The sequence below is a fragment of the Bubalus bubalis genome, chromosome 11, assembly GCF_019923935.1.
Source record: "Bubalus bubalis isolate 160015118507 breed Murrah chromosome 11, NDDB_SH_1, whole genome shotgun sequence".
NCBI classification, from domain to species: Eukaryota; Metazoa; Chordata; class Mammalia; order Artiodactyla; family Bovidae; genus Bubalus; species Bubalus bubalis.
In genome coordinates this window covers 563,477-584,128 of record NC_059167.1, presented here as the reverse complement: position 1 = coordinate 584,128, position 20,652 = coordinate 563,477, and the positions used below count along the sequence as shown (strand labels likewise).

At 52.0% G+C, this 20,652-nt stretch overlaps 1 long non-coding RNA gene across 1 annotated transcript in view; it reads left to right on the top strand.

Annotated features, from left to right (window-relative positions):
- Nucleotides 1-17,313: 17,313 nt before the first annotated feature.
- LOC102400631 overlaps nucleotides 17,314-20,652 on the top strand; it is a 33,199-nt gene continuing 29,860 nt past the window's right edge. Inside the window, exon 1 of the long non-coding RNA XR_329076.4 lies at nucleotides 17,314-17,485. This is a non-coding gene — a long non-coding RNA (uncharacterized LOC102400631). The remainder of the gene's footprint in view (nucleotides 17,486-20,652) is intronic.

Below are 20,652 nucleotides of genomic sequence, written 5' to 3'. Positions count from 1 at the left end.
CGGGGGAAACTGAGCCAGAGAGATTAAATCAGTTGCCCAAAAGCATACAACTGTAAGGTGAAGGAAGCCACATTTGAACCCAGATCTTCTATATTCCTGCTTGTTCTACTTTTTCATAAGACCTTTCAGGAGAAACCAGAAAATGTCCAAGGAATGCTGGTAATCCAGTTGGATAGAAAATAAAAATGACCGCTGTGCTGTGCTTAGTCGCTCAGTCGTGTCCGACTCTTTGCGACCCATGGACTGCAGCACGCCAGGCCTCCCTGTCCATCACCAACTCCCGGAGTTCCCTCAAACTCATCTCCATAGAGTCGATGATGCCACCCAACCATCTCATCCTCTGTCGTCCCCTTCTCCCACCTTCAATCTTTCCCAGCATCAGAGGCTTTTCCAATGAGTCAGCTCTTCCGGCGCCAAAGTATTGAAGCTTCAGCATCAATCCTTCCAATGAATATTCAGGGTTGATGCCCTTTAGGATGGACTGGTTTGATCTCCTTGCTGTCCAAGGGACTCTCAAGAGTCTTCTCCAGCACAGGGTTTGAAAGCATCAATTCTTCGGCAGTCAGCCTTTTTAGGTTTAGAACCTGATGGAGGAAAAACCAGGCAAGTGCCTGCAGGGAGGGGTAGGGAGGGCGACACTTGGGTTGGGATTGAAAGATGAGGAGGCAGGGGTGGAGGAGGCACTCCAGGGAAAGGCAGCCTTGAGGGAAAAGCAGAGGAGCAACAGAGCAGCCTGAGGCTTTTGCAAACACCCGGAGCCAGCAAGGCTGCAGGCAGGGAGGAAGTCACGCGCTAGGCCACAGGACCAGTGTGACCCCCCCGGAGCTGGGAAATTACAGATGGCAGAGTAAAATAAATTTCTTTTTCGTAACATCCTGCCAAACCGAGCCTGTTTCTAGTGTCTTTCTGGTTACAGTAAACATTGGCGAGCCTTGAAACACTAAGCTTATTTTGTTTAAACTAATTTTAAAGGTAATATCAATGTCAATAAAAGCTACTTTAAGGATATGCTAATGAGCAATTAAATTCAGTTCCCCTTGAAAACTGAATTTAATAACGCTGACCTACATTTACTTTCAAGGGACTTGGTTGTCTGCTTTTATCCTGAACATGAAAACAAGCATTTTAGAACCTAATTTTTTATGGTGAGGCCGCAGTGGGGAGAATGAAACAGCTTGCCCTGTCTCCCACCAACCCCTGCCAGCCCTGTGGGTCTCTTCCTCTGAGTCCTTTTCTCTGACAATCCTTTTCATCCATTCATTCCCTGAACTGGTCAGTCTGCCTTTCTGCCAAGAAACAGATGCCTCTTTTTGAAAACACTAGATTGACCTCAACGGCTAGGATTCGAGTAGCAGTTGTTAGGAAAGGAGGTCAGCTACACCCTGGAGGGTGTGACAGCCCTAAATAAGCAAGAACTGGGCCCCACTGAAGTTCTGGGGCTTCAACATTTGGGGGTTCGGGGATTTGGTCTTCAAAGTAAAGCATGTTCTCTGAAGAACACTGGCTAGTACAGAGAAGTAATAAAGAAGTGGGGGGAAATAACCTTGTATCCAGCCATCCAAGGGCAGCCTCTGCTACTATTTTGGAATAATTTCTCCTAGTGTTTTTCTCCTATGTTTATTTCTGACATACTTGGGGGAGCCCAGGGAAGTTCGTGTTCAGTATAGGCTTCTTTGTCCCCAGCACAGGCCTTCAGTGGGTCGGTTAGAGGGACGGGTTGTGCTTATTTGAAAAGATCAGCAGGCTTTGCCCGCCCTGCCCCCGCTTTCGACCAAACCTCCGCGTGAGGAGCAGAACAGGGCAGAGGGCCTTCCTCGGGGGCTACCCCAAGCACATTAACACCTTCACCACACGCAGGCTTGTGGTCTGCCTCACCCGTACAAAGCAAAAAGAGAAGGACCGGAACACAGTGAGCGTCCAGGCCCCACCCGGATACCCTACTGTGGGCAAGCAAGAGTGGAAGGAGCGGTGCTACATACCACACGTTCCTGGACGTTCCTGCCCGAGGAACGGAAATGCTTCCTTGCTTTTATGTCGTCAAAAGCACGGGAGTGCCAGCCATGTTTGTCTGTGTGTGTTCCGCTTTAATATGTGAGAAATATGTGTTGCTACCTGCCTGTCTCCAGGTCTTCCCCTGGCTTGCTTCCACTCGGGGTGCAGCTCAGCTGTCATTTCTAGGAATCACTGCCACGACCCCGAGCCCTCCTCCACCCGCCCCAGCACCTCACTGCATCTCCTCACCTCTCGATCGTCTGCCTCGCCTGAGCCACTGTCTGACATGATCATGTTCATACACTTGCTTGCTTGCTTACGGCCCGTCTCCCCCTCTGGAGTGCACACTCCACGAAGCAGGGCGCTCCCCTCCGCTTCCTGCGTGTGTCCCCGCTGCTCAGCACAGTCTGCGGGCGCGCAGGGAGCTGATGCCACGTGCTGGACGAGCGCCGAGCCCTGCACCCCTCACCCCTCAGGGCCGAGCCCGCCGCCCTCCGTTTTTCCCCCCGGCTATAACCACCTCTGCCTCTCCGCCCTCCCTCGCCGCTGCCCCAGCGTTCAGCTCCTGAGACAACTGCAGGATCCCCACGGCTGTCTGCTGCCCAGGGTCCCTCCCGCGCCGCACCCTGCTGCTCCCCCGTTTATAACCCACCTTCATTCCCCTCCCTGCAAATCTACGGGCTGATTTCCGGTGTGGTGGAAGAGAAGGGGCACCCCTGGAGTTACCTTGGAATTGGGGGTGAGAGGGGAAGCTCAGACTGAAAGCAAAGCAATGGTTTTCCCACCAGCTTTGCTCTGTTCCGTACTCAAAATACTTCATTTTTCCTATCAAGTACTATGTAGGGAGGGCCTGAGGTTCTGTGTTTATCGAGGAGGTGAGGGTGCGGCCTTTAAAAGTCGAGAGAGGCGTGAGTAGATCTTTCTCCCAGATGGGCCACGGATCGCCCTCCTCTGTGTCTCCCCGGGTGGATGCGCCTTCCCGACCTCCCAGTCCTCTCCACAGGCCAGGTCCAAGGCCACTCCTGTGACCGCTGCCCACCTTTCTCCTCTTCAGCACAGAGCGAACTGCCCACCCCTGAAGCCCCATAGAGCGTGTCCACAGCTCTGATGGGTCATTACTTTGTACTGGTTCAGATTTCCATCAGACTGTAGGGCGCATGAGGGCAAGGCACTCAGAATCCTAGTCAACCCAGGCTGTCGTAGCAGAGCGCCACAGTAGATGGATTAAACAATAGACATTTCTTTTCTGGGGTTCCCCTGGCAGTCCCGGGGGTGGCTCCGAGCCCGCGCTTCCTTCCAGAGCAGGGGCCACTGGCTCAGTCCTCGGTTGGGGAACTGAGAGCCCATCTGCCATGTGGTACGGCCAAAAACCCAGACGCTTATTTTCTCTCCTTTCTGAAGCTGGAAGTCTGAGACCAGGGTGCCAGCAGGTCTGGGATCGGGTGGGGGCTCCGCTCCTGGCTTGCAGTGGCTGCTTTCTGCAGTGTCCCACATGCTGGAGAGAGAGGCGGAAAGCTCTCTTCTTGTGAGGACACTGATCACGTCAGACCAGGGGCCCAACCTCCTGGTTATTTCCCCGCAGCACAGTCTCCAACTTATGAATCCAGGGGTGAGGTAGGGCACAAACATTCAGTTTGTAGAACTCAGCGAACGTCTTGCAGCATCTACTGGGCTGCGCTGGGTGCCAGCCGCCGCACGCGGGTCTTCCGTGCGCCGTGTGGACGCCCCAGCGGCGCAGTGCGGGCTCAGCGGCTGCAGCCCCTGCTCTCAGCTCTCCGTGGCCTGTGAGAGCTTAGCTCCCAGCCGGGGCTGAACCCACGTCCCCTGCGTTGCAAAGTGGGTTTTTAACCACTGGGTCACCAGGGAAGTCCCCCTCAGTAAACATTTTTTAAACAAGTCATAAACCTAGGCTTCCTTCAATTCCCCATGACCAGGGGCAGGATTGGTCCCAGGGTCCCGGGCAGGGCCATACCCAGAGGGGGCTGCAGTTCCTGGGAGCCACCTTTGAAAGTCAGAGGCGCTGAGGGGCTCCAGCAATTTGCAACAGTGTTAACACAAGCCGGTCTTGTTACCTGAGTCCTTTTCACGGGTCAAGAAGGTTACGCCCCAAAGAAGTTCAAGGGACTTGGTCGGTGTCTCATTCATCTGATCTGCGCCTGGAACATTGCTTACAAAATCATCTTCATCCATTCAGAAAGTGTTTATTGATCTGTGCTGGCCTGCAGATGCCGCCTACCCAGAGTGGGGAGACCTGTACCCGCAATGAGACCCGTGCCTCCTGCCAGCTCAGGCAGAGCCTCTGACCCAGCCTGGTGGTCCAAGGGGGCGACCTGGGTAGAGGGGACCACTGAGTGGCTTCCAAGGACGAGGAGGAGGTGGGCAAACGAGGGGCCTGGGAGGAGACGGCGAGCGGGAAGCCAGGGAGGCCAGGCCCCGCTGGGAGCTGCTGGTAATGACCCAGGGATGTGCGTGTGCGCCGAGTGCTGCTCCCAGCTCCAGGGCTCCAGCAAAGCAGGAAACAGGGACCCTGCCCACGAGGAATTCACAGTAAAAGATCCGCAAAAAGTGCAGAAACACAATCTGGGCGTTGTGTTCCGACTGACTTGGGTGGGGTTCAGTTCAGTTCAGTTGCTCAGTCATGTCCGACTCTTTGCGACCCCGTGGAGTGGGCAGGCACTTCATAAAATGACAGTCTGGTCTCCTTCTGAGCCCCAGCCCATTGCTTTTAGGGTGCATTTCTTCCCTGTGGGGGGTCTCCTTCCACAACAAGCCCACAACCCCAGCGCCTTGCGGGTCCCTGGGAGCTGCGGTGACTCTGCCGCTCCAGAGAAAACCAGGGCGGCTGGAGCCCCAGGGGCTTGTGTCCCCGCTGTGGCCAGCGGGCAGCGCCTCGGGCACGTGGGCACTTGGGGCAGGGCCCCTCCGAGGCAGACTGCACGTCCGGCGCACAGGGGAGGGTCGCCCGGGACGGGGGGCAGGCCTGCTCCACGGGGTCACCGTGGTCACAGTGGACCTCAGCCCCGTGAATACAGACACACGCATGTGGGCGCACACCCAGGCAGGGGCTCCTCATCCAAGGTCACGTGCACTCTGGGACCCCCGCCCTCCGAACCCCTCATCTCCAGGGCCACCCCCACCCCTGGTGAATGACACCCCATCATGGGAACTGAGGGGAATGACAGGTGTAACCCGGGGACTCTGCTCATCCTGCTCATGCCCACCAATCGGTGAAGGCGGGAGTCCCCCCGGGGGTGCAGGGGGGCCGTGGAGATGGGGGCCCCCAGAGGCTCTTCCTCCCTCCCCGCTGCGGACAGCACTCACTCAGCTTGGAGAGGGAAGCTCTAAGTCCAGCGCCTTCTGAAATCACTTGTGGGGGTAGGGGACCTCGCAGATCAGGAACTAGACTGGTTCTGCCCGAGCCGTGGGTCCTGGGAAAGACCACAAACTCCCTCTGGACCCCGGTTCCCGTGACCGCAGATGCTGAGGGGCAGGAGCCGGCGGGAGACCACGCAGTCCTCCCCAGGCCTCGGCCCTCCGTTTCGGATGCTGCCGTCCCCTGAGCCACCACCTGCCTTGCCCTTCTGAAACCTTGCCTCCCAGCTTCCTTGGACCATCAGCTCTGACTTCTCGTCCGAGCCGAGGGTGGCGAGGAGGTCCTGAAGGGCAGGCGGCGGCTCCTGCCTGGGCTCTGGGGGAGGCCTGTCCTAATTAGGAGACAGGGAGCCACCGGCAGGGCTGTTGACTGCAGAGAGTCCGCGGGTACTGGGTGCATGACTCAGCCCTGAGACCACGTCTGCTGTCACTGGGGAATTGCCTAGGTCAGCCCTCGGGGACAGTGGGCATGAGGGAGATCCCGGGAGGTGCCCATGCCCTCCTGATGGAGCCAGGCTGTCCCCACCAGAATCCCAGGAGTGTACGCGCTGGGGGTGTGCGCCCATCTTCCAGGGTCACGGAGGGCGGGCTGTCAGGGACTGGTGCAGCTGAGCCCCGCGGCTGCGCCCTCTGGTGTAGTCACACCAGTGACTCCGGCTTCGCTAAGCGGCCCAGCGTCTTAGTCCTCTACCCTTTGCCTCAACAAGCCTGGGAGGAAGGTGGGGCCAGTGTGGACTTTTCCACACAAAGGGCTTTTGCTTTAAGGAGTATTGAGTGTGGGAAGACATCTGTTAAACCGGCTTGGTAAATTTCCAGTCCGCTTGTCCATTTCCAGAGGGCAGAGGCCTTTTCCTGAACCTGGAAATCCTGCATAAAGTTCTGACAACTTGGCAAAGGTCCACAGCCTGCCTGGACAATTCAGATTTGCATTTCCAGGGCAGAAGATAAAGACACCCAGCTTCTGTCGTGAGAGACCGCTCTCAGTTTAGACCTCTGTTCCATCCTGGGTGGGGCCCCTGTAGTGGCTGCAGAGTGGAGTAAATGCCCTTGCGTCCCCGGGCTCCAGGCTCTCTGGCCTCAGCCAGGCTGAGTTTCCTTGGACACAGCTTTCATTCAACGCTCTTCTGCTCTGAAGCTTGAGTGGCTTTGGCCCCATCAGGCGCCCTTGCAACTCTGCTGCCCTGTCCTCTGACCGACGACCATGTCTCCCAAGTCAAGGGCTTCCCCTATGGCTCAGCTGGTAAAGAATCCACCTGCAATGCGGGGGACCTGCACTCTGGCTGCCAGGCAGGTCGATAGCCGTCATCCTGCCCTCCTCATTCATTCCTGCCTCTACCTGCCTGGAGTCCCCTGCCCCTTTCTAACTTGCTAACCTTCAAGACAGACTCTTCCTTGAAGCTTTCCTGAGGACTTCTGTCCACATTGATTTCATTTATTATCCATGTGACTAATTTAATGATCAATTTCATGTGGACACATTTTTTTAAATAATTTTATTTAATTATTTAGCCAATTTTGGCTTCAGTGGGGTCTTGTTGCTGCCCGAGGGCCTTCTCTGGCCGTGGCCAGTGGGAGCTACTCCAGCTGCAGTGTGGGGTCTTCTCCCTTCGGCGGCTCCCCTTGCGGCGGCGCCCAGGCTCAGGAGTCCTGGCACACGTGCTTAGTTCCTCCACGGCATGCGGGATCTTCAGGACCAGGGATTGAACCCATGTCCCCTACACTGCAAAGCAGGCTCGACCACTGGACTGCCAGGGAGCCCTGGTGTGGACACTCTTTACGGCTACACTGGCCCACAGGTCTAATCTTCCCAGATCCAGTAGTTTCTCAGCTACAGAAAATGCCTTCTGTGCGTTCATATCCCCACTCCCCCATCGTGGTGCTTAGGATAGGACCAAACTCACTGTATGAATTCCATAAACTCTTGTTAATGGTTCGATTTCCACACTGAGATGAAACGCTTTGGCTTCTGTTAGCTTTGCTGTCAATGGTTTCTAATCTTCTCCACTATGAACAGTGCCACATGAAGGGAGTGATGTGCTGAGTATTGTTAGGTCAGGAAGACACAGGATGAGGAAAGGCTTTTGCATGACCTACCTTTTGTTTCGCCTCTTGATGAAAGTGAAAGAGGAGACTGAAAAAGTTGCCTTAAAACTCAACATTCAGAAAACTAAGATCAAGGCATCGGTCCCATCACTTCATGGCAAATAGATGAGGAAGCAATGGAAACAGTGACAGACTTTATTTTGGGGGGGCTCCAAAATCACTGCAGATGGTGACTGGAGCCATGAAATTAAAAGATACTTGCTCCTTGGAAGAAAAGCTAAGACCAACCTAGACAGCATATTAAAAAGCAGAGACATTACTTTCCCAACAAATATTTGTCTAGTCAAAGCTATGGTTTTTCCAGTAGTCATGTATGGATATGACAGTTGGACTATAAAGAAAGCTGAGCGCCAAAGAATTGATGCCTTTGAACTGTAGTGTTGGAGAAGACTCAAGAGAATCCCCTGGACTGCAAGGAGATCCAACCAGTCCATCCCAAAGGAAATCAGTCCTGAATATCCATTGGAAAGACTGATGCTGAAGCTCAAACTCTAATACTTTGGCCGCCTGATGCGAAGAGCTGACTCATTTGAAAAGACTCTGATGCTGGGAAAGATTGAAGGCGGGAGGAAAAGGGGATGACAGAGGATGAGATGGTTGGATGGCATCACCAACTCAATGGACGTGGGTTTGAGTAAACTCCGGGATCTGGTGATGGACAGGGAAGTCTGGCGTGCTGCGGTCCATGGGGTTGCAAAGAGTCAGACATGACTGAGAACTGAACTGAACTGAACTGAACTGAACTTTTTGTTCATTCCAACAACTACACACATTTGAGAAACAGCCACGCCTACCTGTTCGGGAGAGTGAGTGGCCACTGAGTGCTGGAGAATGCTTGCAGCAGATACAGCTCAGAAACTCCTGGCTGTGACTCTGTAGCACAGACCCCATGGCTTCATGGCACCCAGGTTGGGAGCCTCTGAGGCATGTGTTCTACACAGTCCTTGCAAGTACCTAACCCAGGCATCTTCTCTGTGCTGCCGTGAAGCCCCGATAGCATTAAAGGTATTTTGTAAAACAAATGGCTGGATACAACAGAAAAGAGCTTAGAGGAATTCATATGGTCATGATGATAATATTAATAACATGCTATTGAGCACTAATTGCTGGGTGCCTTTGGTCACTTTATCTACTGTGCATGATTTAACCTTCACAGAATGCTGTGAACCGGCTTTAGTCCCACGAGGAGACTGTGAGTGGGGTTGTTTGGAAATGCGGAAAGGGGCCGAGCTTTGCGTTTGGGCAGATGAAATTTAAAGCGGCAACTGCCCATAAACAAAATGTGCTCTCTCTGTGCAGTGGAAGATTACTCAGCCATAAAAAGGAAGGAAGGCCATGCTACAACAGGAGGGACCTCGCAGTAAGACGCTAAGTGGAAGAAGCCAGGCACGGAAGGCCGCAGCGCGCGTTTCCACTCACGTGAAACAGCCAGCAGAGGCACATCTGTGGAGACAGAGCACAGACCGGCGTTGGCCAGGTGCTACGAGGAGGGGGATGAAGTGCTTTTCTTGCTGCTATTGAAGTACAGTTGATCCACAATGCTGTGTTAGTTTCAACTGTACAGCAAAGTGATTTGGTTATACATGCACATCTATTTTTTCTCCGATTCTTTTCCAGGAGAGGTTATTCAAGACGTTGAGTAGAGTTCCCTACGCTATACATTAGGTCCTTGTTGCTCACTTACTTTATATTTAGCAGTGTGTATGTGAAGTGCTTCTTAATAACGACAAAGTTTTCATTTGGAGTGATGGCGAGGTCTGAAACTAGGCAGTGCTGGTGGTTGAACGACCCTGCCTACACTTAATGCCACTGAAGTTATAAACCTTAAGAATGGTAAATTTTACGCTATGAATGTTTTGTTGTTGTTGTCTAGTCACTGAGTCATTTCTGACTCTTTGCGACCCTAGGGACTGTAGCCAGGCTCCTCTGTCCATGGAATTTCCCAGGGATGAACACTGGAGTGGGCTGCCATTTCCTTCTCCAGGGCATCTTCCCAACCCAGGGATTGAGCCCGGGTCTCCTGCACGGGCAGGTGGATTCTTTACTGCTGAGCCACCTTTTCTACAATTTTAAAAAGTAGAAGCAACAGCCCATGACCAGGATCCCAGACATGGGAGCGACCATTTGGAAAGAGCCGTTTGGAAGCTTACAGACACAGTTGAGAGTGCTTTGGAATTTCTTCAGGCTGGTAGTGAGAGCTCAAGCCGTGATCTCAGGAGACTGGGCTGTCATCTGGGCGTGATATAAAGGATGTGTAATTTTGTAAAAGCACCCACCACAAGTTGTAGTGAATGAAACCCCCTCACTCTGAGCCTCCATCGCTGGTCACGTCTCGTCTCACAAAACTCAAGTCACCTTTTCCCCTCCCCTCCCCCTCCCCCACGCCCCCCTCCCTTCCCCGATGGCCCCACGAGATCCCCTCCAGTCCTTTCAGGATGGCCTTGGCCCTGACGGCACCCAGTACATGTGCTCACTGGGCAGCCAAGAGCAGATGTCATTCCTTGGTGGGCCTGCCTTCCTAAGCAATCCATCCACTGCTGCCAGAGGAGCCTCCAAGAAACGCGGGTGGGAAATGCTGTTTCCTGCGGGGAGAGGAGGAGGTGGGCTGCTTCTCAGGTCCTGTGGGCTGAGCTCACCAGAGCATGCCTAGCCTCCCCTCCCCGGGACAAGGCAAGAGTGGGCTCGCGGCCCTCTCTCCGCATGAAGGAAACGGACTGTTAGACACACTCCACACTCTTTCTTTCTCCAGGGAGTTATCTTTTTTTTTCCTAATGAAATCAAGCCTCTCATCAAAAATACACAGGGTTCAATCATTTTCTTTTGTGGATTTCAAAAGAGAGGCTTTACTCAGTTCAGAAATATGGCAACAGCTGGAGAATAAAGGCAAAGAACAAAGCCTGGCAATTATTCGTAGAGTGGGAAGGGCAGGTGTGGAGATGGCAGAAACTGGGGGCTGAAGGGACCGGGGCGGGGTGGGGGAGCAAATGCACCCCGATATTTCCTCACATGCTGGGCCCTTTCCTTTCTGGATCTCATCAGTGGGACCCCCCCCGCCATTGATTCACACTGCCCTCCCCAGCTTCTCATCTGGGCCCATGTTTCCCCCAAACATATCCTCTTCTCTTTTTTCTTAATATTTACTTATTCATTTTCCATTTGTCTGCACTAGGTCTTCAGTGTGTCGTGCAGGATCCAGTTCCCTGACCAGGGATGGAACCTGGGCCCCTGAGTTGGGGTGCAGACTCTTAGCCAGTGGACCACCAGGCAAGTCCCACGTCCTCTTATCTTCATAACCTAGAACTGTCACTGCCTCTGCAACCCAAACCTCAGGTCCCAGTGGCCCATGGATGCAGGATCCGGCTCTGCCTCAGAGCCTAGACTCTTGCTGGCCTGAGACCCTGACCCGGGCCACTGTATCCGCAGGCATGGCTGTCCTGCTGCACTCAGGCCCTCCCCACAAGAGCCTCACCTGAGCCATCCGGAGATAACGTCATAACTCAGAGAAATGATGGGGATTTCAGATGCTTGATATGCTGGTGCGTGCTAAGGTGCCTCAGTCGTGTCCAACTCTTTGCGACGCTATAGACTATAGCCGCCAGGCTCCTCTGTCCATGGGATTCTCCAGGCAAGAACACTGGAGTGGGTTGCCTTTTCCTCCTCCAGGGCATCTTCCTGATCCAGGGATCGAACCCACGTCTCTTATGTCTCCTGCATTGGCAGGTGGGTTCTTTACCACTAGTTCTGCCTGGGAGGCCTGTGTTCTTTCTACACACCTATAAATACAATCCATTACAGCTTGGTGATAGGCGGGTGGCGAGCACACTGTGAGACAGTGAGGTCTTCACCATGCCTTCTAGCTAAACTGCACGAGGAGCGCGTGGAAGCAGTGGGGCAGCGCACTGTTGAAACCTGAAGAGTGAGCCCCTCGCTCCCTTCCCCTGGGACCCCCAGTCAGCGTCCAGGCTGTGCTCCCTCAGTGGTCTGGGCTTTCTCAGAAGTGCCTGGGGACTGAGTACAGCGCCCCTGAGAATCCTGTCTGCCCTTGGAAAGCTCTGGGTCTCCAGCCTGAGGGCTCTGCTGGGGTGGGCACTCCCTCTGGCTCGTGTCTCTGAATTCCTCAGCCACCAGGATCACAGCTTACAGCTTCAGCCTGGGGCCGGCTCTGATGACACCTTCGCTTACGGGGGAATTTGCCTCCTTACTCCTTCTGGGAAACCAACCGGCCCACGGGGAAGGGAAGGGTTAGCAATGGTCAAGTGACTGTTTTACTGAGCTCATCCTCCGAAAATCGGATACGTTTCTGGACTGGCACAGAGCATGCTACCTGGGAAACACTCTGAGATTAACTCACAATTTCTGGTTTCACGAGTTAACCTAAAAAAGAAACAGCCTCAAACCTGTAGATGTTTTCATCATAAAATGATTAGGAAGTGATGAACTTTGACTATGTACCACCTTTGTCCTTGATGTAATTTGTTTAATTGTAAGTATATGTAATTTTATTTTTTAAAGATTATAACTGTACAATATTTAGATGCGTAGAACAAAATACAATCACTGGAGGACAATTGGTCTACCGTAGCGCATCAGCCTCTGCCGCACGTCAGCACAAATCAGCCGCAGGCATACAAACGAACCCTCCCTCCTGAAGCCCCCTCCCAGTGTTCACGGCAGCACTCCGTACAATAGCTAGGACATGGAAGCAACCTAGATGCCCACCGACAGATGAATGGATGCAGAAATAGTGGTACACATATATAATTTAATTTTAATAATGGCGGTGTTTAACTACTGGCACACGAGATCCCTGAAAACTGATCAATCAGTTCCTGTAAGCTTGAACGAGCCAACTCCAGCTGTCTTACCCTGACTATGCCTGTCCTCTTGCTGAAAAGACATAATTACTTAGAAGGCAGCTTGGACATTCTCCAGGGCAGGGAGAGCACCCAGCTTGTGGTCATCAAACGGCCCGTGTGGCCCGGTGGCCCCGGACACCAGCTGTGCTCAGTACGAGCTCGTTGACGAGCAGCAGAGAGCCTCGTCTGTAACACAGCAGCAACTCAAGAATGCTTGGCAAACAACAGGTTTCTGAAAACACTGGCTGTTTGGGATCAGAGAAAATGGAATAAGACAAAATTTAATGCAAACAGGTTTTTGGCTTATTCATCTTTATAAGTTTAATAAAAGTAAAAGTCGTCTGTTCTATCGTGGGCCCCAAACAAGTGCCTTCTGCATGTGGGGTGTAATGTGAGAGGCGAATAAAGGAAAATGGGGAGTAGGGGGCGGCCCTGGTGGTCCAGTGGCTAAGAATCCACCTTCCAATGCAGGGGACACGGGTTCGATCCCTGGTTGGGGAACTAAGAGCCCGCATGCCACAGAAAACCACATCTAGAGAGCCCACACACAGCAACAAGGATGAACACAGCCCCAAACATGGAATTAAGGCAAAGGAACCAATCTACCTTCTGACTTAGGAAAGAGAAAAAGTGAACTGAGGAGGGAGGCGATGGGGTGTGGCCTCAGTGTTTCCAAATGTACTCTAACACACATCCTTCCCTGATAAGCCTAAGATTCTCCCAGCGTTTGGGCTGTGTGAGCCGGGGTCTTACTGCTGCTTTCTGCCCTCTTCTCCGGGGGGCAAAGGCCGCGGAGACGAGCCCAGGGCGCTGTGCAGCCCACCGGCTTCGTCGGCACCCACGACTTGCACTCCTCTCTGAAGGGGCTCGGGTTCCTCACCTTCACCTGGAAAGGAGACGGTCTGGAAGTCTCTTCTCAGATCTAGCATTCTATCAACCCGAGTTCATTCCCCACCTGACCTAGATTTTAAAGATAATGTACTTAAAATATTACAGAATGTGAAAGTGATCAGTTATCTCCTCCACTTGGAAATGTCATCCCTGGGAGTCATTGGTGGGTGTTTGGGGTTATTTTGGTGCCTGGATTTTCAGAAGAGGAGGAAGAGAGGGTGGACAGATTACCGAGTCAGTCACCTTCTCCGACTCCTGAGGCCCAGTCTCTGCTTGTCTTGGGTGTCTGATGTGCTGTGGAGGTGTGTCAGAAGGCTGATAAAAAATAGCTGCTGCTTGCCTTTCCCGAGGGCCTCCTTGGAGCCTTGGACTTGACGTGATTTCTGTCCAGTTTTCAAAACAAGCTCTCAGTGTGTACAGCACGGTTCCCATTTTACACGTGAGCAGTGACGTAACCTGCCCAGGCTTCCACAGCCGGATGGGGCCAGGATTTAACTCACAGGTTTAACACCAACGCCTGTCTTCTTCCTCTAGTGCGCGTGCGCAGTCCTGTCCGACTCTGCGACCCTAGGGACTGGAGGCTCCCGGTCCCTGGGATTCTCCAGGCAAGAACACTGGAGTGGGTTGCCATTTCCTTCTCCAGGGGAATCTTCCCAACCCAGGGTTTGAACCCATGTCTCTTGAGTCTCCTGCATTGGCAGGTGGCTTCTTTACCGCTGAGCCACGGGGGGAGCCCAGTGGGCACAAAGTGTGGCGCTGGAGCCAGCAGTCTCCGCATCCGCTGGAAGCTCAGAAATGCAAGTTCCCTGGGCCTAGGGAGTCGGAAGCTCTGGAGGTGGGCCCAGTAATCTGTGGGTTTTTAAAATATCTGTTTAACTGGTTATTTAGCTGCCCCAGTCTTAGCTGCAGGACACAGGATCTTCAATTGCAGCATGTGGGAACTGGTTCTCTGACCAGAGATGGAACCCGGGTCCCCTGCACAGGGAATGTGGAGTCCTAACCACTGGACCACCAGGGAAGTCCCCAGCCATCTAATTTAAAGCCCTCGCAGAGATTCCGATGCACACTCACGTTTGAGAACCTCGTTAGATGTTAGGATGCTTCTTGGCAGTAGCTTGGTCAGCTGTCACCGTGGGATCCCCCGAAAGTCAATGTTTCTGATGTTCATATCACATGTCACAATGATACATTTCCACCAGGATGTTGAAAACCACCCACCCTCTGGCAAGGCAGTAACATCCTAAGAACTTAGGGAGATTCCAAATGCCACGCAAATTGTAAAGTTGGCTCATTGAAGCATTCTTGAGTCAAGTCAAAATAAACCACTTCTCTGCGGCTGGGCAAGAGAAGCCGCTCCGCGCCCGAGCTCTTGGTCTGCAGGTGCACAGACTCTCCCAGCCTTCCCTGCAGTGGAGGAAGAACCACCCTGTTCCTGCGCCCGCCCGCTCCGTGCTGTCCCCCACAGACGACTTCTGCAGAAAATCCTGACACCACGCAGCTGGCTTCATCTCAGATTCCTGGCCTCAGACTGCAGACGCGCTCACACCGCGCCCAGCACGCTCCCTGCCTCCCTTGAGCTGCTTCCCCTCATCCTCTGCCCACCCAAATGCACACACCTTCCTACGGCTGCTTGGGCAGCAGGCCTCTGTCTGCTCCGAAGGCTGGAGTGTCTCTACTCCTTTCCAAGGCAAACCCTGCAACTTGTGATCTGGATTCTATTCCTTTCATGCTTGTCCCAGAAAATCACATCTACTATTCTCTCTGTCTCTCTCCTTCATCCACGAGATTTTCACTCTCCTGGATCCATGCCATCAACCTATATATATATATGCATATGTATATACAGAAATATATATATACACACATACATACATAATGAGTTTAAACTTTCTTATATATATGTGTGTGTGTGTATATGAATGTATATTTATACATACATTAATATGGGACTTCCCAGGTGGCGCTAGTGGTAAGGAATCCACCTGCCAGTGCAGGAGACTAAGAGATGCGAGTTCGATCCCTGGGTCGGGAAGATCGCTGGAGGAGGGCATGGCAGTGCACTCCAGGATTCCTGCCTAGAGAATTCCGTGGACAGAGAAGACTGGTGGGCTATGGTCCATAGGGTCACACAGAGTTGGACATGACTAAAGTGACTTAGCGAACGCATACATTGATATAGATACAGCTATATCCCATATATATATAGATATGAGTTTTAAAGCAGCAAGCGTCTCCCTGGCCCTGCCCACCACCTGCAGCCCCGACCCCACTCTGGTTCTCGCCCCCTCCCCTCCCATTATCTCCTCTAATTACTTCAGTGCCTTCTGCCCCCACCATTCTCAAAGCAGGAGTTCCCAACCAGGAGCACTTTTTTCCTGAGGAGACACGTGTCAGTGTCTGGAAACATTCTTGGTTGTCACTACCCAGGGGAGGGGCATCTAGCAGATGGGGGCTGTGGCTGCCACAGAGCGTTCTGCAGGGCCTGGGACAGCCCCCTGCAACACAGAACCTCTCAGCCAATGTCAGTGTGCAGCAGCTGAGAAACCTGCCTGAGGGCCTCTTCTTGTCAAAGTCACCAGGCGCTCCCGCGACGCCACGTGTGAGAGACTGTCTTACGGGCCGATCACACGGGGTCCTCTGGGCTCCCAGACTCCTCTCGCTCTTGCTCTGCCCCTGTGCTGTGGGCCACTCATGCCCCATCCTTGCTATCTGACTCAGTCCTGGCCTTTCTTCACCCAGCAGCTCAGATCGTTGCCAAGCTGACTCTGGAGTCTGTCTAACGGGAGTACCAGCTCTCAGCCTTCCAACTAGGGTCCACAGCAACCATTTCTTTTCTATTCCTTGGCAGCCTCAGTTTCTTCTTCAGTCACATGGGGCTGATAAAAATAGCACTTTCCTGCTCAGGGTTGTAATAGCTAAATGAGGAAATCCAAATACATGCACGACAGAGAGTTTAATTCATGTTAGCTATTACTATTTTTACTTATGACTCTAAGTCATAAAAATTGCATTTTTTTTAACTTTTTATCAGAGAGCTTAAAAACAGATACTGAAGACTTACCAGATCAAATTGAGACCAGTGTTCAGTTCAGTCAAATTAAAGCAAAACAAATAAAAGAACACCATCTGAGGATGAACTGTGTGCCAGGCACCGTACTAAGACGGGGGATTTATGGTGCAAGAAAGGATTCCTTTTTAAAAAATTTAGATATAACTGGCATATAAGATTATATTAGTTTCAAGTGTACCGTGTAATGTTTCAATATTCAAATTTCTATTTTGAAGTGTATTTTAAATTATAATTAAAAAATTTAAATGGTAATATCAATATGTAAAGCTTTCATTCAGGTTGATAAATTTTTTGTCCAGGCTGTGATGAAGCTTCGCCTTCCATTTCTTTTAACAAAGGAAAGCTACGTTTATCTAAATAAGACTTGCAAGAAGAACTATTTTGTTTCAGTTTGTTTAACAGCTTACTGGACATATAATTCACTCATGTAATGGCTGGGTGTCTTTTTTATATAGTTACAGATAGCAACTGCTTATCTTAATGAATCTAGATTCTCTTGAGTTTGTGGAATCACAGAAAATGCAAATATAAAGTGAAATAAAGATACTGCAAGGTGCTATCTGATTCCCACAAGTATCCATAATACCAGTTTTCAAATTTTTATGTTCAAGCCAAACAAATATTTCCTCTGACTGCCTTTCTCAGTAATTATATAAATTTGAATGTATATAATTGTTTCATCCTAAATAAAAAACTGCATTTACCTGCTTTTTATAGTGAGGATGTACATAAGAGTTAGACTGAAGTGCTTCAATTGTACCAATGTGAGTTGAGTCTGTGCCACATACCAGGCTCTGGAACTCGGCCATGAACAAACAGACATCAGGCCCTGCTCTTATGAAGCTTAGATTCTAGTGCAATAACTGGAGAGAAATAAACTGAATGGAACATCAGGTGGTGATGAAAGTGAAAGCGTTAGTCACTTAGTCGTGTCCAACTCATTGTGACCCCATGGACTGTAGCCCGCCAGGTTCCTCTGTCCATGGGATTCTCCAGGCAAGAATACTCGAGTGGGTTGCCATTTCCTCCTTCAGGGGATCTTCCTGACCCAGGGATCAAACCCAGGCCTTCCGCATTGCAGGCAGAAGCTTTATCATCTGAAGCACCTGCTATGAAAAAGCCAAGCAGACTGAGAGAGGAGCTGGAGGAGGGGAGCGGAGGGAGACACGGAGCAGGCCGTGAGGCCGCGCGAAAAGTGCAGGTGAAATTTTAAATTTTCATCTTTATGTGAAGTTTTGGTGTTTTGCTCATCGTGGATTTTTTGCATCATTTTTTTATTTTTGAAAAAATCAGTACTTAGTTCCTGAGTCACCTGGCGCCCTTTTACATCTTGCGTTGGTCCCACCCTGGTTTCAGCCCCGGAAGCGGAGTCCGAGTAAATGGGGTCACGGTCACTGAGGAGGGCTCTGGGTGCCGGCCAGGTCTTCAGAATTTCCTCCGTGGTCTGTGGCGCGGCCACTGCAGGGTCTGGAGCAAATAGGTGATGTGACCGAACTACCACCTGGGGACTGTGGGCGCGGAAGCGCGGGGAGAGCGCGGGGCCTCAGGGCCCGCCGGGGAAGGGCAGTGAGGCTGCGGCCGCGGTGGAGGGCAGCGGGGAGAAGCGGGGCCGGGCCCTTCCTGGCCCCTGCCGGCCTGAGACCGCCCCGGGGCCGGCGTTTCCCAAACAACTGCGGGCATCGTGGGTGCCAGCCTCTTGCCTCTTTCTGGTTTTAATACGGGTGATTTGTGCAAAACAGGAAGTGCTCCCGTGACAATGGCATTGCTTGCGGCTGAGAAATGTGCTTCTGAACACTCGGAAAGCCACTGGCCCCTCGCGCCGTAGCTCAGCCGAGCTGGCAGAGGCCCCGGCCGGCCGTTCCCACAGCGCCGTGATTTCCGCGGCTCCGCGCGCAGTTGGGCCTCAAGAGCCGCTCTGCTTCCCGAGCCTTCCAGGAGCTTCCAGCGGCGCGGGCCGGCACCGCGGAGGGGGAGGCTGGCCGAGCGCCCGCCGAGCCGCGGGAAGGCGGGGAGATCGGCGGCAGGGCGTCACAGGAAAGCCTCCCCTGCCGAGGCTTCGGTCCCAGACGTTTCCGTCTGAAGTCGCGGCTGCAGGACAGGGGAGCTCAGAGGAGAGGTGATTTCCTGAGACAGAGGCAGACGGGGCAGCGGGAATGTGCGGGGGACACCGAGCTGGAGTGCGGCGCCCGCCCCCTCAGCAGGAAGTTCTAGCTTTGGTTCGGTGGAATCGGATTTCTCCTTTTGATTCACCCTGCTGGCTCAGTCATCTGAACTTCATTTAATCACTTTCCAAAAATCAAATTGTCATTAAGCCTTGAAGAGAGCCGTCTTTTGGAATCAGAGCCTGATTTGGAGCCTGACTGTGACTTCCAGCTGTGTCACTTCATGCGGGGTTCTTAACCTCTCTGAGCCTCAGTTCCCCCTGGAGTTTCCATGAGGATGAAATGCAGTTTTATGTATAAAGCACCCAGCAACAGTCAAATCCCTGCTTAGGCACTTGCTGTCTGTATGGCCACAGGCAAGACACTTAGCCAACCCCTCAGAGTTTCAGTTTCTCCTCCCTGATATGGGAATAATAATAGTGTCTACGTCAGGCGCGGCTGTCTGCATCGAATGAGACGAACCCCTGAATTACATAAACCGAGTACATGGCGCACAGTAGGAACTCAGTAAATGGTTACTGTAATTACTGGTATGGTTGGAAATGGTATCTATTATTAACATAACTGTGGGATAACATGGAATAAACACTGGAGCAAGTTTAATTCTCAGGAGCTCAATGAAATATTTCAGAAGCCCCTTCCCAACCCCTCTGGTTCCCTCGATTCATTCATTCAACGAGTGTTTCCTGAGCATCTGCGATTCCGTGTGCCAGTCACTTTGTTTGGCACAGGGTGCACGGCAGCGGGCAGAACGGGCATGTTTGCTGCTCTCATGCAGCCTAAGGTCCAGTGGAAGAGTCAGATGATCAAATAATTCTGTGGACTTAGAATTCCCTAAAGTAACGTGTGCTCTGAAGGAAAAGCTTGGCAGCTCTCAGAATTTATAACCGAGGTGCTGGCTTGGTCTGGGGGGTCAGGGGATGTCTGGAGCAAATGAAGCTTGATCTGAGGTCTGAAGATGAGGGAGAGGATGAAGGCTGTTACTCGGTGCCTCCCGGGACCCTCAGGGGCTCTAAGGCCTGGCTGCCTTCATGTGGCTCGCTCTGGACGCTTCACCCCCAGGTGTGGTCAGGTTGTAATGCTCAGTAATCTGCCTCCCTCCTTTCCTTTGGCGAGACAGGAGCAGACTGGAGAAGGTCAGCGGTGCAAGCGCACTTTGCCGAAAGGGGAAGGTGTGTGACCCCTGAAAAGGCGGAGGACTGGGTGGACAACCTGTCTGAACAGTGAAGCCGGAATCCAGGTCCTTCCCAGCTACCTTTATGGACCCAGCACACAAACCCCTGCGTTTTTCCTGCCCTGACTTAAACTTTCTTGTGCTGGTGTGAAAACAAGCAAAATGATGCTGAGGATGAAAGTGAAAGTTGCTTGGTCGTGTAGGGCTCTTTGTGACCCCATGGACTATACAGTCCATGGAATTCTCGAGGCCAGAATACTGCAGTGGGTACCCTATCCCTTCACCAGGGGATCTTCCCAACCCAGGGATTGAACCCAGGTCTCTCACATTGTGGGCAGATTCTTTACCAGCTGAGCCACCGGGGAAGCCTAACAATAGTGGAGTGGGTAGCCTATCCCTGAATCAAACCGGGGTCTCCTGCACGGCAGGCAGATTCTTTACCAGCTGAGCCACCAGGGAAGCTCCCGATGCTGAGGAGGCTGGCTGCTAATTTCTCCTTCCAGGCAGGGCCTGGAGACTCCAGCTTGATGGAACTAAAACAGAAAATGGCTTTGATCTTCAATGATTTGCAGAAATCTTGATTCCAACCAGAGGCCTAATCCCTCAGCCTTGCCTCTCTCAGAGGCAACCATTTCTGGAAGCTTCACATCACATTCAGGTTGAGGTGTCTCTTTAGGAAAAGCATCTTAGATTCCAATTTTGATCACCCACTGAATCCCTTCAGTTGCCTTCCCTTTTCTTAACTTTTTTTTTTTTTTTTTTTTGCCATTAACTTTTAAATAGCTACAATTACCTGGCATACAATAGTTACCTAGGTTAAAAAAAAATTTTTTTTTTTGAGAGGGCCTCATTTTAGCTAAGCAATTGCAAACAATAGCTGATTATACTTCTAAATTCTTTTGACACAAGCAATTGCTTCTTTTCCAAAGCATGCTCTGAATGCTGTAATATTTCTCTCCTTTAGCAGTTTTGCCTGGATCTCACCCACTGAAAATCCAGCTGCAAATATCTGGCATTCCTTGCCCCTCTGGT